Below are 16,198 nucleotides of genomic sequence, written 5' to 3'. Positions count from 1 at the left end.
AAGTCTTTTTCTAGACACCATAGTGCTTCTACTTTTAGCTTTCCATCATCTGTGGGAAAACAGGGCTTGTTAGGTTAATGTGTAATAATGTGTTATCACTCATATATACAGCGTCTGTGGATCATTACCACCAGGGTACTTGAAATGGTTTGCTAGTACAGATGTGGTTTTGGACCGTCTGCTGTACTTCGTGAGATGCCTGGAGTCTGGAGTTAAGAGAGTCTAAGAAAAGAAACTCAAGTTCTTACTCATTAGTGCAGGACCCTAAACAAAATGATCTGATCATCTCACAGCTGATACTGTCAGTGAGAGTTTTAGGAGCATGTTTAACTTAAAACAGGTCATTTACATATTGAGTGATATGGTAGTCATCACATTCATCTAGTATTTGACCCTTTGCCTACACTTTGGTGTCAGTGGTTCAAATCCGTGTCTGATGAAGCTGGAGGGCAGGGTGTGGACCTTTTTTCATTCAATTGAAAATTATTAAGGCTTTTCTTTTTAAAAGTTATTTTCCTAATGTCAAAACTAATCTATGCTTCTGGTACAAAATTTTAAAAAAACACATGGAAAAGTAATTTTACCATCTAGAAATTTACTGCAGATGTTTAAAATAAAATAGAAAATTTAATTTTATTTAAATTGAACAGAATACATCTGAAATTAAAACAGAAGGAATTGCCAAATTTATGTTTTATTTTTCAAATTTAATGTCTCACACACACTCAAAAGTAAAAATAAATAAAAAAAGTGTAGGAAAAATATTGGCAAGCCAGCCCAAGACTCCAGATTATTGTGAGTTCAGAGTCCCTGTCTTTTCTACTTCACCGTAATGTCCACATGCAAGAGGAGGAGAAACAGTAGAGTGAGGTGTAATGAAGGGCTAGGGTGTGTGCTACAGGCCATCAAGTCAAAATTTGGAGCACTAGAGAGGGGCCTTATAAACTCCCATGTAAAAAATTAAAAACTGAAGACAGCTGAAATTTTTTCCTAGAGAAATTAATAGAGACATCAGTATCTTTTTATCATTCGAAATTGTACAAGAAAAGAATTCTTCTCCTTAAAAATTGGTTTGACAGCCCTGGAGATATGTTATTTTACTTGTTTACAACAGCCTTTAGGAGGTTCTCCTCCTTTGATCATTGAAGACTTGAAGGCCAGTGGAGGGGAAGTGATGTGACTCCCTTGAGGTGACACTGCTTGTCAGGAGAGTGGCCAGAATGGCACGCTTTCCCAGTTGGTGCTCTTAGCAGTCTGTTACTCAGGAGGGAGATGGAGATATTGCACAGGCACAATTATCATCACCCGGCAATTTTGTTATCCCGAACACAGTTGCGGTTTGGAAAGCAGAAACGCCCTCCATCCAGAATAGTTCTTTTATGTGTCTTATATGCAGCTTTCTCCTTAGTGTGTGCCCAGGGTCTCTTCTTTTATCTGGAGGCCATTTGAAGTGTGAACTTTGATGTCTGTTGGGGTTTCTGTCCCTAAGAAATGACATTCTGGAAATGAGAAGTGGACGCAGGCTGTAGAAGTCGGTAGGCTTGACAGTACAAGGACATCGGCTTGGGAAGAGCTCATGCTGTGCAGCCTGACCAGCCTTCCTAAGATCCCTTGGCAGGACCATGACCGGGTTTTAATGATCATTCCAGGCTACGTCTTGTTTAATGTCCAAACATTTATCTGGTCCATACTGTGTATTGGCCTTGGGCATATTTCTTACTGAATAGGGGGAGCACATGGTTTCATATACAAATATACGATCATGTAATATGGGGTACATAATAGAGAAGAATGTGATATGGTGGGAGCCCAGAGGAGACCGAGAACTCTGCTCTGGAGTGAACGGAAGAAAGCTGGCAGGGTGTTGGGGAGTGAATAGGAGTTGTCTGGGTGGAGTAAAGGACATTCCAGGTAGAGAGATAACTGTGTATGCTAATCAGAGAACTGGAATTTGGGCAGTAAATGTTTGGGACAATTTTATTCCAAATGGGTAACCTGGGGCTTTTAAAAGTCATTATAGAAACTGTCAAAAACATGCAAGTAGTGAGTGAGGCACATAATGAATTGCTATATATCAATCTTCTAGCTTCACAAATACTAACGTTTTGCCAGTCTTGTTTTACTAACCCTGCATTGTTTTTCTTCAGTTCTAAGGAGTTCAGTATGCATCTCTAAATGATAAGGAAAGATGCCTTCCCCCCCATGCCATTATCACACAGCAAAATGAGGATAGTTCCCTTATATCTATGTAATACTAGTCTGTATGCAGATATTCCCCATCTTTGTTGTTGTTGTTGTTAATCCTCACCTGAGGATATTTTTTCCAATGATTTTTGAAAGAATGGGAGGGAGGAAGGGAGGGAGAGAGACATCAATTGTTTGCCTCCCATACTGCCCTGATCAGGGGTGGGGGGGGTTGAACCTTTGACCCAGGAATGTGCCCTTGATTCGGAATCGAACCCGAGACCCTTCAGTGTGTGGGCTGACACTAACCACTGAGCAACACTGACCCGGGCACATATGTCCCCTATTAACACAGGTTTTATGCTTAAAGTTTCATTATCTAAAAGATTCATTTATTTAGCATTCCTAATTTTTCAGGAATGTTAGGGGGTAAATGGAGCATTAGTCTAATATTTTTATTCCTTTCTTTAGAAATGTTACACAATTTCTCTGGTTTTATTCCTGATTATTTTAAGTCAGACTGGCCCTGATGAAGAGCTGTGCCCCACAACTTTTTATATTACTTATTTGTCCTATAGCAAGGCCTTTCCTGGGATTTGGAAAACATTCAAACTCTGAAGGCTAGGCTATAAATGGCTTAGGGTATGCTGACCGGTTCCTTTGATTTTGCTTGTTTTTAGCTGTCAGTGTTAGTTCATGAGTTGGAAGTGTGGAATTTTTTCTACATACTACCCCTGCAGGCTTCGAGAGCTACTTCCTAGCATGCCTCCTTGGCTTATGTCTGGACTCAGACACCAGGCTTGTTGCAGTCTGTACAGGCTCAGCTTGGTCATGCAGGGCGTCCTAGGTGGCCTTCCTCTTGGTGCTTCCTCAACTGCTTGAGCCTTCTGTAGTTTCTTGTCCCTTCATCATTCCTCCTACCCTGTACTCTAGCCCTTAATCATGTGCTGATCTGTGCTGTGCTGTTTATATTTCTCTGGCATGTAGGCAATATGAAGCAGTAGAAGGACTGGGAGCTTGGAAACCAGCATAATCTAAAATCCTGGGCCTGTTTCCTCCTCTTTTTTTTTTTTTTTTGTCATGGTAAAAGAAACATATGACATGAGATCTACTCTTTAACAAAATTTTTAAGAGTACAGTATTGTTAACTCTAAGCACAATGTTGTACAGCAGATCTCTAGAACTTCTGTATTTTGCTTCACTTTATAGCCATTGAACATTTACCCCTCCCCTCAGCCCTGGCATCCACCATTCTGCTTTCTGCTTCTATGAGTTTGAGTATCTTCCATACCTCATTTGAGTCGGAATCATCTAGTATTTGACCTTCTGTGACTGGCTTGTTTCACTTAGCAGAATGTCCTCAAGATTCATCCATGTTGTAGCATGTGACAGGATTTCCTTTAAAGTCTGAATAATAATCCATTGTATTTGTGTACGACATATGCTTTACCCATTTATCTGCCAATGGACATTTAGGTTGCTTCTACATCTGGCTACTGTGAATAGTGCTACAATGAACATGGGAGTGCTAATATCTCTTGGGGACCCTGATTTCAGTTCCTTTGGATAAATACCCAGAAGTGAGTGGGATTGCTGAATCACATGCCTACTTTTTGTTTGGTTGGGTTTTTTTTAGGCTTATAATATGGAACTCGTGTTTCATGTATAGCATACAGAGTGGGTCTTCTGTCTGGAGTCATTGATCCTAGGTAGTGCTTTCTGCTCTACTAATGCCTTACTGTTGTTGACCATGTGTTCAGTAACTTGGAGAATTATTTTAAAGAGAAGTCATCATTTTCCAGAAAAAAAAAAGAAAGAAAGAAAAAAGCAAAACAAACTTTTGTTCATTGGTCACTCATAGCAGCTGTGTCATTGAGGAAGTGTTGACACTGCTTTTGGTTTTTAAATGACTGTGTTTTTCCTTCCCAGGACTGAAAAAAATTGCAAAGTTGGAATTTTCAGGATCGTTAAGATCAAAAAGCAAAGATATAAAGCCAAGGGGGAAAAGTCTTTCTACAGAATAGTGGTAGAAAGCAGAAAATGCTAGAATTCTATGGAAAATGATGGCTATTACAAAAATAAGCTTTGACCATAAAATGAAGGTTGCTGTTTTGCATGTTGTTTTGAAGTGGCTGACAGTTTAGTCAGCTAGTTTGTAATGTCTGATTTTTTTTTAAAGGATATTGATAAAAATATACATATACATTTAGCTTTGTTAAGAGGGTTTTAGAAGATGACTTGGTTTCCTAGCAGAGAAGTATTTATCTGGTTATTTTCTTACTTATAATTTCAGTAGTCATGGGTGTTAGCTTTGAAATGGTTTATGAGAAGCCCTCTGATTCCCCTCTACCCAGGGAAGACACAGTTGCAGTCATTTCTCTGGCAGTCTTCAGGTGTTACCTTAGAACTAGAGAATGAGGGTGCTGTGGCTTCATCATGCCCTGTTAATATGAGGGTGTTGTTCTCAGGGACAAGATAATATCCTATTTTCTCTTGCTTTGTTGATGTTTTGTTGCTGGGCTTTAAATTTTTGATAGGGTAGGATCCAGATCTTGTGACTTATTTGTGTTCTGGCCAAGGGACCCTTGACTTCTTGTGATCTGAGTCATTTCCTAGTGAGGCCCAATTTGGGCCAGGAACTCCCCGCCCAGGGGTGGGAGACATATGCTAGGGGCAGCAGACTTGGTATTTGTAGCTGGGAGGAGGAAGTCCAGTGTGCCAGGAGGAAAGAGCAGGTGTCTTTAGTGCTAGTGGACTGGCACATGGGGCTCTTGGGTGGCCCAGGGCATCGGAGTGGCCTGACATGGGCACCCATGTGAGTGCAGGGTAGACCTCCAGACCCCTGGAGGATTGCCAAGATAAGGCAGCATCTCAGCCCTGCGGGACTTGCAGGTTATCAAGAGATGGACTCAGGCATGGTTATCATAACTGAGTGAGAGGGTGAGCTAGGCCTGTGGAATGCAGGAGAAAGAAATCAAGTTACTAGACACAGGGTCAGGGCCTGTTAAGCAGCAAGAGCAACTTGGCCCGAGCTGTTTAAATCTCTATTCTAGAAATTCCCACTGGATTGAGCCAGTGAGGGGAAGGTGGGGGCGGGGGTCAAGAGGCTTCAGCTGTGGGGAGGAAGGGCTGTGGAAGCTGGAAACACCAGGCCAGGCAGTCCTGGGCAGCCTAGACCTAACCATAGAGAAGTTTCAGCACCCTAGTGAGTCACTGTACCCTGTTTGTAAATGACCAGATCTTAGAGTGTAAGTGGCATATTTACCAGTGAGCTTAAAACAAGACTGAGAGTTACTTTTGGGAATCTGGAAATAGATTTAATTTTTAACTCAGTTTAGATAAAAAATTCCAAGTATAAATCATAACCTTATATTATAGAACTATGAGTAAAATTTGTTAAAGTACCGTCTTTACTAAACTCAAAGCAAATCAGTACTTTTGAGTCCTATTTCTTATCAAGACATAAATATGAAGTTACCCAGTATCATTTCTGAATAGATGAATGATTGAAGCTGTTTAAGGTTAGGTTGCTGTAGAGATCAAGGAAAAACTCACCCTAACCTTTGAGGTTCAGAAAGGCACATGCAATGGTGCAGAATTTATTCCTTGGTTCTATGACCCATAGAGATTAGGTTCCATGATAAACTGAAGCTTGCCCTGTTAATCACAGAATCTAACATTTAAACCTGTTTTTTAGAGGTGGCTTTCTCTTTTATTATTTTATTTATTGATTGATTTTTAGAGAGAGGAAGAGGGAGAGAGAGAAACATCGATTTGTTGGTCCACTTATTTATGCATTTGTTGGATGATTCTTGTATGTGCCCTGACCAGGGATGGAACCAGCAACCCTGGTGTATCGGGAAGATGCTCTAACCAACTGAGCTACTCGGCCAGGGCTAAACCTATTTAAAAAAATTTCTTTATTCAATTTATTGGGGTGACATTGGTTAATAAAATTACATAGTTTTTAGGGGTGCAATTCTATAATACATCATCTATACATTATATTGTGTGTTCACCGTCCCAACTCAGTCTCCTTCCATCAGCGTTTGTCCCCCTTTACTCCTTATTTCCCACCCCCCTTTTCCTCTGCCATTCACCATAGTGTTGCCGGTCTATGAGGTTTTTTCCCCCCAGCCCCCATACCCCCCCCCCCCGTGACAGCTGTCAATCTGTTCTCTGTATCCATGATTCTGTGTCTATTTTGTTGTTTAGTTTATTTTGTTCATTAGTTTCCACATATAAGTGAAATCATATGGTGCTTGTCTTTCTCTGACTGGCTCACTTCACTTAGCGTAATACTCTCCGGGCCCATTCATGCTGCCACAAAGGGTAATATTTCCTTGTTTTTTACGGCTGAGTAGTATTCCTTTGTGTAAATGTACCACAGCTTTCTTATCCATAGATGGACACTTGGGCTGCTTCCAGTCTTGGCTATTGTAAATAATGCTTCAGTGAACAAAGGGTGCACATATTCTTTCGAATTAGTGTCACAGGTTTCTTCAGGTATATTCTCAGAAGTGGAACTGCTGGGTCATAAGGCAGTTCTATTTTTAATTTTTTGAGGTAACTCCATACTGCCTTCCACAGTGGCTGCACCAGTCTGCATTCCCACAAACAGTACATGAGGATTCTCTACATTCTTGCCAACACTTGTTGTTTGTTTAAACCTATTTTTTTAACTCCATTAGAAAGCAGGAAAAACAATACCTTTAGAGGTTATAGAAACGCGTGGGCTATTTTAAAAAATACACTCATTTAGCCCTGACTGGTTTGGCTCAGTGGATAGAGCGTTGGCTGGTGGACTGAAGGGTCCCAGGTTCGATTCTGGCCAGGGGTATGTGCCTCGGCTGCAGGCTCGATCAGGGCATGTGCAGAGGGGCAACCAAATGATGTGTCTCTCTCATGTCAATGTTTTTCTCTCTCTCCCCCCCTTCCATTCTCTCTCTCTGTAAAGCAATGGGGAAAAAATATCCTCAGGTGAGGATTAAAAAATAATTAAAAAATAAAAATAAAACACACATTTAAATTCCTCCCTCATTTAAATGCTTCCCTCTTTAAAATCATCTGGCCTTACGGCTTCTGGACAGACTGAACTGGCCAAGGGACAACAGGCATCAGCTGTGAGGTATGGCGCTGGGGGCATGGTGTCCATACAAAGCTGCAGTCTCTCTGCTCAAAGAAGTTTCTAATCTGGTGAGGAGATCTCTTCACAAATACCACAAGAAAAGGTAGATGAGAAGTGAGAAGTGTGTGGTGAGGTTGGGAATAGCGAGGTGGAAGGTTCCTGATCAGAATGGCAATGTTGAGGGTTGTGTGCCTGCCTTTGAAAGTCTGTCCCTGTGGTTCAGGGCTAGTTGAGACCACACAGAGATAGTGCATTGCAGTTGGATACGGTGTCCCTCCTTTTTTGTGAACACTTGGGTCTTACGGACTGAGGCTGGCCTTGTGGGCATCTTCTCCCCCTGGATACAGTGGCTAGAGACCCACTGAAAGTGAAATAACCTTTCTTTGTGCCTGGGGTAATCTCAGAGCCCCTAATTGCACTGTTTCAAAATGCTTTGTTTTGGTGTCCTTGGACACTTTGGGGGATTGAAAGGCTATTTAAACTCTAACAGCCTGTAATCTATGGTTTTGGATTTATAAATTGTCTCCTGTCAGTCATAGCTTCTCAGGGCTGTCATTGTGCCTTGATCTAGCACTCCCTCTCCACCCTCTTAATTTATGGTGCCCTGGGAAACCAAATATTTCTCCTGCTAGAATTGTATCTAAAGAAGGAGTAGAATAGCTCTGGGGAGAGCCTGGGAAAGAGCTGTTGGATGGAGCTTGGAGAGCTTGGGAAGTTCTCTTCTGAATTGTGCATGCATTTAGTCGCAGATTTTGGCAGCTGGAAAGACTAAATCTTGGTTCCTAGCTGTTCTCTGGACAGTTGAGGTTGCTAGCTTATGACTTCTGTCTTCCCCCCTTTTCCCACTGGTATGCAAATCTCTCCCACCCTTGCCAAATTTAGAGTGGAAAGGAAAGAATGAAAGTGTTCTCAGGGAAAATGAGAAGAAGGTGAATGAAAAAAAAGCTGGGACTGAGGCAGGGTCTGTCAACCACTCTTCTTAAAACCTAAGATGTACTGAGCCCTCTGGAAGATGTAGAGGGGTGGTTGGGACCCTGCCTTCACGAAGCTTCACGTTCAGTTGGGAGAGAGAACTAACAGACCTGAAACCCTCAGTTGAAAGTGGTAGAGAAATTTTTTGCATCGGATGTGAGTTCACAGAAGCATGACTTGAGTCAGGAACATGGAGCCAGCAGTGTGCGATCCAAGTGGTATTTGAGTAAGTGGTCATTCAATCCAGTACACATTGGACAGAACTAGGTACATTGGGAGACTGACGCGGAGGGTGAGTTGATGAAACCCCAGTTATGCAGTTTTAGCAGGACATCAGATAAGCCCATTTCAAAGGCAGAATTGATGAGGGTTTGTGACTGGTCCACAGACTGTTTGTTGTGTCTGTGTGATTGGTTAAAATGCAGACTCTTGGGCTCTACTCCAGCTATGACGATTCCTTTATTTAGTTTGGGGTGGTGCCCAGGAATGGCCCAGATCACCCTGGTACAGGTGGCAAAGGATGAGTAAGGCAAAGCTGATTAATTCCCCCATGAGAGACAGACATTGGAAGGAGGCATCCAAGGTGGACAGCCTGATTTTTGTCACTCTATTACAGAACAAGTAGAGAGCAGGTAAATCTAGGAATTATGGAACGTGGAAGGGAAAGCGGAATTAGCGCCTCAGCTGGAAACAGTGTTCCTGCAGTCCTCGCCCTTCAACCAGGCACGCAGGTTCTCTTACCCAGTCATTGTCACATCTGAGAACATCACGATGCTAATTGAAATCAGGTTCGGGTTCAGCTGGTTTTATACCTAGGAAAACTCTGTGCTTTGGGCATTGTAACTCTGGGCAGAAATTCTATAGTGAGTGTATGCTTTGTCAGATTTAGTGAGCAAGAAAATATGGATTGTCAGTAAAAGAAAAACACCTGTTAGTGCTGTTATTAGAAGAACCAAGCGAAATCATAGTGGTAAATAGTTTAGTAGTTTCTTCACATGTGAAAGCCATCATATTGTATCACTTCTCACATAGTAAACACTTGACAAAGGAATGTTCTTTACAGATGAGGTTTGAAACCTCTTGCCAACTGAATGATAGGGGCCAGCCAGGGCTTCCTTAGGTAACGAACAAGCCAGTCTACCCCACTCCTGTCTTTTCCCTCAGGGGTTGGGGGCACCTCCAGGCCACACTTTGCACCTACCCCAGTGATCCTCACTGGCAGGTTGTTGCTCACTTCAGTTGCCTCCAGCTCTTTCCCCAGTCCATTTGTATTTGTTCTCCCTCCCACCCAAGATAAAAGAACATACCCTTGGAATAGGTCAGGGGTAGTGGTTCACAGCCCTGGCTATACATCAGAATTAGCGAGTCAGCTTTACAAAGTACCAAAATTGGGGCCCCATTCCCAGAGATTCTGTTTTAATTCCTCTGGGCATCAGAATTTTTAAAGCTCCCCAGGAGAGTCTGATGGGTGATTAGGATGGAAGAAACACCTGAGGTAGTTGATAGATATAATAGGACAGGTACTAGCAGTACACCTGTCTCGAGGAAAATGGAAGCCTCAAGATTGGAAATAGAAATAGGTAGTTTTAAATAATGCCTTTTGCTACTCATGTCTCAAGCATGAGCTGTATCCCCAGAGTTCTCCTTACTATCTTCCTTCTTTATTTAAGCCTGTTTTCTACAAGCACCAGCATTCAACATGAAACAAAACAAAAACTAGAGCTTTTATTTGCTCTAGGATTTCTGGGGTATTGCTTTCCACTCTGTCCACACAATTGAGGGTGACTGGAGCCTCCTCACGAGCTTGGAGACACAGCAGGTTGTGACTGAGTGGCTTCTTCACGCCGTCTGACCTCTTTGAGCCTCACTTTCTGGAGGCTCAGTATCAGTGCTGCAGGGCCCTGTACATCCGGAGGACTTGACTGTCACATGTAATCGATGGTCACATGCTTCGGACTATGAACACACAGTCTTTGTTTGTGGTCTGAGGAGGCTCAATGTTAGAGTTTTAGGAGGATACTTAAGAGAAAAAAAATTTTTGTGAATACTTACTTCTATTGGATAAACAACTTGGAAGACTCTCTGTTCACCCTTGATAAAGAGTGATGATCAGGAGGTAAACCCTAATAATTCTTCTCAAAAGCATTTTAAGGCTTTTTTTTTTTTTTGAGCCAATTGGAAATTAGATCTGAAAATAAAAAGCAATTGAAGGTCTTCACTCAGTCTTTAAACTCTTGGGTTTAGGCTCCATAAAAACCCTTCAGCAAGTGCATTTTGTCATCTTTTGCATTTTACCTGAGACACCTTGTGGTATAATGCTTCTTTTCCGAGACTTTCTTGGGCCTACATTTTGCATTGTGCATTGAAAAGGCCTTTGAACGGAGGAATGTCAAAACCAAAAAAGTAAAAAGTTCCATTTTTTTGCTAATTTAAAAACTAGATTCTGAAGGACAAAAACTATGAAAACTCAAGGCACAGCTTCTCTTCTGAGCCTGGTCAGTGAGTGATCTAACTGTAGTTATAAGTAACTTCTCAAACACCACCCAGAGTTCCTCTGGTCTCGCTGACCTCCCTTTTTCCTTTCTGTAATTACTGAATATGGCCCTTAAAACCCATGTAGGACCAAACACAGAATCCAAGCTCTGTGATCTCATCACCACAAAAACAGGCTGCAGGGACTGTCCTTCTCGCGGGGAGCCACCTCCCCTCGGGACCTCTGCAGCTCTGTAATTTACAGTGATGCCTTTGTGGTCTTAAACTCAGAGAGGACTCACCCCCCCGTCCTCTGCAGAGTAGTGTGACACGTGGGTTGCTGTAGGTGGAGAAGAGGCCAGAGAGAAAGTATGTGTGAGTGTGACCTGTGGCATCTCCTTTGAAGGGCACACACGGCCGTGGGTCCCCTGGGCGGAGGGTCTGTCTGGCAGTGGGCATGTTGCGGCTGCGATGGAGACTCTTTCATACGTGTCTGTCTGTTGTGCTGGGACAAACGAGGAGCCTGCCTTTTCTGCTGAGGTGCGCTTTAATGAAAGGAGCTTGGCCCACGTGCTGGCAGCAGCTGCGAGATGGATGGGTTCCCTCCCTGGCTGCCAGAGTCCTCAGTAAAGTGGCAGGTGATCCTTTTTATGAGCGAATAATAGGAGGCCGCCGCAGGTATTTGAGCTGCCCTTCAGCAGGTGGTGCTGTCCCGCAGCGAATGCTTAAAGCCTCCAGCGAGGTCAGCGAGCTGGCGGGGCCGGGCCGGGCCGGGCCGGGCGCTCCGCAGCCTCGTGGGCCGTCGCCGAACGGGAGGTGAGGCCTCTCGGAGGAAACTACGCACTTGACCCGGGGTGCCCACCTGGTCCGTGGAGGTTTCTAGTGAGAGCTGCGCTGTCTCTGAACTGGGGGGAGGACAGAGCCTGTCCCCTGCGTCCCCTGGTTTCCTCCCAGAGAAAAGCGCCCGAGCTCCCGTTCTCATCTTTGAAATCCTGGTGGGTAAGGGGAACGTGTTGTCTCGAGCTCCTCATTAAACAGACTTAAAAGGGAGACGAGGCCTCCAGCCAGCCTTTGCATGCACCAGCCTATTAGTACTCAGGTGCCCTGCCAAGGTGGCTTGGTTGGCCCAAATGTGACTACCCACGGTTTTGTCCTTTGGCAGTGAAGCCCGGCTGGGTTGCTGCGAGGAGGGAATTGACTTGGGTGAGAGCCGGGTTTTCTGTGTTTGAGCATGGATAGCTCCCTTGAAAAGGAACGTTTTCCAGGACTGGTGTAACAGTATATTTCCCAGGGAAAGACTCTGAGTCAGTCATGGGAAACCTCTTGCTGGAATCCTTTAGTCAACACACACGATTGAGCAGCTGCCTTTCTACACGTGATCAGAGCAGGGCGACGGTGTAGGGGACAGCAGGTGAGACCAGCCCTTGAGAAACTGGTAGGAGGGGGAGGTCAGGGCAGAAGGAAGCAAATGCTGGGACACAGGTACCAGCAAGGTGGGCTAAGTGCAGAGGAAGGACTGGCGAGGGGTGGGGGGCGGGGCCACGCAGGTGACACCTGAGCTGTGCCTGGAGGAGGGTGATTTCCAGAGTGGGGGAGAGGTGTTTCAGGATGAGGGGACAGGGAGAGCTAAAGCGTGAAATTGGGCGCTGTGTTTGGAAATGGTGAGTGTAGAGACTAGCTGGGGCCTGTGGGGAGTGAGGCAGGAAATGTGGGAAGGAGGTCTTCTGCAGAACTTCAGAACACCGAGTGTCTTAGAGAGGTTCTTGGCTCCTTATCTTAAACCTGTGAAACATTTCATTGTGTCCTGGGCTTTAACCCCATTAGCATCACATAAAGAGAAAACCTGAGGTAGTGCAGGAGGTAAGGGGGACACTTCAGTGCCTTGCTCCAGACGAGGGGCTTTCAGTAAAGGCCCCTGGTCACCTTGAACAGAGTCGCCCTGCTTTTCCCTCGGTTAAGAAGATGTATATGCTGATGTCTCCTTCCTCTCCATCGTGGCTTCGTGGGGACTTTTAGGAGTTTGTAACTGGTTTTGTAAACTCTGTGCTGCGTGCCTCACCGTGTGAGTGTGCCTGACAGGTTTTCTTTTTTCCCATTTTCCTTCCAGCTTTCTGTGGTCGGCTTGTTCGGAGGAACTTGGCCGGTGCCCCCGAGTGAGACAGCTCCTCCCTGTTGCGAGCAAGCGGAGCCTGGGGTGAGGCGAGGTGAGTGAGACCTCTGAGGTGAGGGGGAACTGTACTGCAGACCAGCTTTTCCAAGATATACTGTTTTCTGAAAAATGTTGAGGGCTTTGAAGGTAAATCGGGTTTTTATTCATACAAATTTAAGGATAATTTTAAAAATCGGTGTCTAAGTTAAAGCACTCTTAATAATATGGGTGCTTCAGTTCATCCTTTGAAAACTTTTCTAATTTAATTATTTGTGCCCACTTCAGGGTTTTTTGGTCTTTTTCTAGTGTCTGGCATAGTACTTTCCCACTGAAAACGTTTAATGTATGTTGACTGAATGGTTTAGTATCTTGGCTGACAGTTTGTATGCATAGAAGCAAACTGATAAAAGCTGTTCAGGTTTTTAATACTATCGGACTGAATGTCCATTTTTTATCATTGTCATTCTCCTATTCCACACTCCCTGTGAAGAGCTTTGTGAAGTTTAATTACAAACGCCTCCTTAGCTACCAGGACGCAAACAAGGGAACATTCACAACCCACCTTACCTCGCTACCCTTCCTGGGTTGGCTTTATAGGGTCACACCGGCTGCAGCTGGCTTAGGTTCTGTCTCCCACCTGTTTTGCAGGCTGTCTTGTAACTTATTTTGAGCTGTGCTCCCCTCCCCCAGATTTCAGGGAGGATATTCTCTTTGTGTGGCTTTAGGGACTTCAGGGACGTTGCTGAACTTCTCCTGTACTGTCGTTTTCTTGTACTGCAGTCAGTCCTACTTTTAAGTTATGAAACAAAAGTACCTACTTCAGTTTAGTCAGGCTGGAGGTTCCTGGTGGGTGATTTTGGTTGCATTCATCCTTTATTTGCATTCCCTGTCTTCACGTGTGGCATGTAGCAGGACTCAAATATTTCCTCCTTCCTCTAAGAAGAGAGGGATTGGCTGAGAACAATCTCCAGTCCCATCTTAAGTGAGCGCAGCTTGGAGGACTGTTCTCATGTGTGCTCAGCTGCTCACAGTTGAGGCAATGGAGCAGGAATCTGAGGTCCTGAGCAAATTGTTGACTGGGGGCGCCGAAAACTGCACTGGTTTTTCTGTGTGCATGTTGGAAATGCTCCTCCATAGAAGATGGGGGTCAAGGTTAAAGCTGCTTCCAAGCCTCTGAATTCTTGAAACGCCCATGTGACATGCAGGTGCACTCTGCCATCTGTCCGAGGCTTGCTATTCTGCATTCACCCCTCCTGCTTTGCCTTGCTCATCCGTGAAGAACGGAGCAGCCACATTGCTCCCCAAAACTTTGGGGGTCCTTCCGAAGGCAAAGCTTCTCAACAGGAACGTGGTAGGGGGAGTACACACCTGAATCTCCCATGAAGCTTTAGAAATGAGGACACTGAGACATGCCCAGGTGTGCCAAGTTAGGGTTTCAGGATGGGGAGGGAGTCCTTGCTGGGTATGGTTGTTTTTTTTTTAAAGCTCTTCAAAAGGTGATGCTGTGTAACTACTTGAAAAATATTTGTATGTGGAGTAGACATAAAAACAAAAACCTCTTTCTTAGCCTGAGCAGATGTTTGGGGGGAATTATTTTTGAACTCTCCTAACTAGTTTAGCCAGTTTATACTGCCAACCCAAACAGTCCCTTGTTGTGCCATAATTTGCATCGCAGAGCCATTTTATAACTTTAAAATTGCCTGTGACAACACTTTCTACGGTTGTAAGTATACAAGGACATTGAAGAACAATTTACTATATTTAACAAGAGCGTAGGCTTATTTAGAAATCCAGGTGGGAATCTGCTCACATGGAGTTTTACCAGACTATGCACAGATTTGCATATTGAAACCAAAGCCTTCCGACCCCTGGTAATACATTTCTGAAAGTAACACTGAAATAGCAATTTAAGTGTATTGCCCTGAGAGAGTTGTTGGGCAGGAAGTTTATTTAGTAAGTTACATATATATTTTTCCTTCTCTAGTTTCTGGGTGGCAGCAAATTTGCCAATTCTTCTTTTGTCTTTCCCTGGGACTGACTTGAAGTAGATAGGAGCTTACCAGGAAAGGTCATTTTGAGTAGTTCTTGTGGTTTTTAACTGTCTGCTTTGCAAATTCCCTTCCTAAGAAAGAAAACCTTGCAACTGGTTTTTAGGTGAGATTTTAATAATATGATGGGTCTAATGGAACATGGGGAGTTTCTATATTGAAATCGCAGAATTTTACCGTTGAGGGGGGACCTTACAGAAGACTTACCTGGTTTCCATGGCCTCAAGGTCATGGAAACTGCTATTTTGAAGGTCACAGATGGCCTCTGATAGGGCTCTTGACATGACTCTTCTGTAGCACTCCTCGTTTGCAGCTTCCTCCTCTGGGTTCCTTTATACCCTTTACACTGCCCTTATTTTCCTTCTTTCATTTCTTCCTAGGTCCTGCTGTGTCTGCCCTTAAATGTAGCCTTTTCCTGGGTTTTCATCCTTGGTGGTTTTCTTGAGTCTATTCAGCCTCTTTGGGGGACCTCAGAGCTCCCATGACTTCAGCTACCACCCACATGTTAATGGCCCTCATTTCAAACAGTCTTTAGGCATTTCTACTTCGATGACTCATATGTACTTTTAACTTGTAATATCCAAACTGAATTCATTTCTCTCCTAATTATTGCCTGCTTCCTGCTCCCCCACCCCACCCCAGTCCCCTCACCCCCATGCTTCTGTCTGCTTTCCCACTTTGGTCATTGGCACGGTTCAAGCCAGCAGTGATTCATCCGTCACCCTCCCTCGGTCAGCCCCATATTTTAATTGGCAATTCAGTCCTATCATTTTAATGTCCCAAATAAGAGAGGAAAAGGCCATTCCACTGACATTATTATGGGCTTTAAAAGTTGTACTTGGGCCTATATCAGCAGATCTAATAACATGAGACAATATCAACTATTTATGTAACATACATTTCATTTCATGCTAGGTGTAGTCCTAGGTGCCTGTCACTTGTTTATCTCTAATTTTTGCTATTCTGTGGTATGTCATCTCTGTTAGAAATGGGGAATCTGAGATTCATAGAGATTAAGTTATAGCCCAGGATCAAAGGGCATGTAAAGCACAGTGAGTGGAGTTAGGATTTGGGGATTTGAGACCTATGGGGTGCATCTGCCTGACTCCAAAGTCTTCGCCATCTGGAACTGCCGTGCTCTGTTTCCATGACGCCACAGCGCTGTTTTAGACTTCTGGTGAGTGGGTTGACTTTGTTGAGGGCAGGAACCGGGTCTCATTCATATTTGTGTTTCAGGCTACATAT

At 44.0% G+C, this 16,198-nt stretch overlaps 1 protein-coding gene across 9 annotated transcripts in view; it reads left to right on the top strand.

Annotated features, from left to right (window-relative positions):
• The window catches only part of TANC1 (tetratricopeptide repeat, ankyrin repeat and coiled-coil containing 1), a 212,151-nt gene that overhangs the window by 39,007 nt on the left and 156,946 nt on the right, over positions 1–16,198 (top strand). For all 9 annotated transcript variants that reach the window (XM_081141752.1, XM_081141748.1, XM_081141751.1 and 6 more), the window contains one exon: positions 12,864–12,960. The gene's annotated coding sequence lies outside the window, so the exon portion shown is untranslated. The remainder of the gene's footprint in view (positions 1–12,863; positions 12,961–16,198) is intronic.

This window comes from Miniopterus schreibersii, assembly GCF_964146895.1.
Source record: "Miniopterus schreibersii genome assembly, chromosome: 7".
NCBI classification, from domain to species: Eukaryota; Metazoa; Chordata; class Mammalia; order Chiroptera; family Miniopteridae; genus Miniopterus; species Miniopterus schreibersii.
Note: the sequence above shows the minus strand (reverse complement) of the source record. Positions and strands in the feature narration are given on the sequence as shown.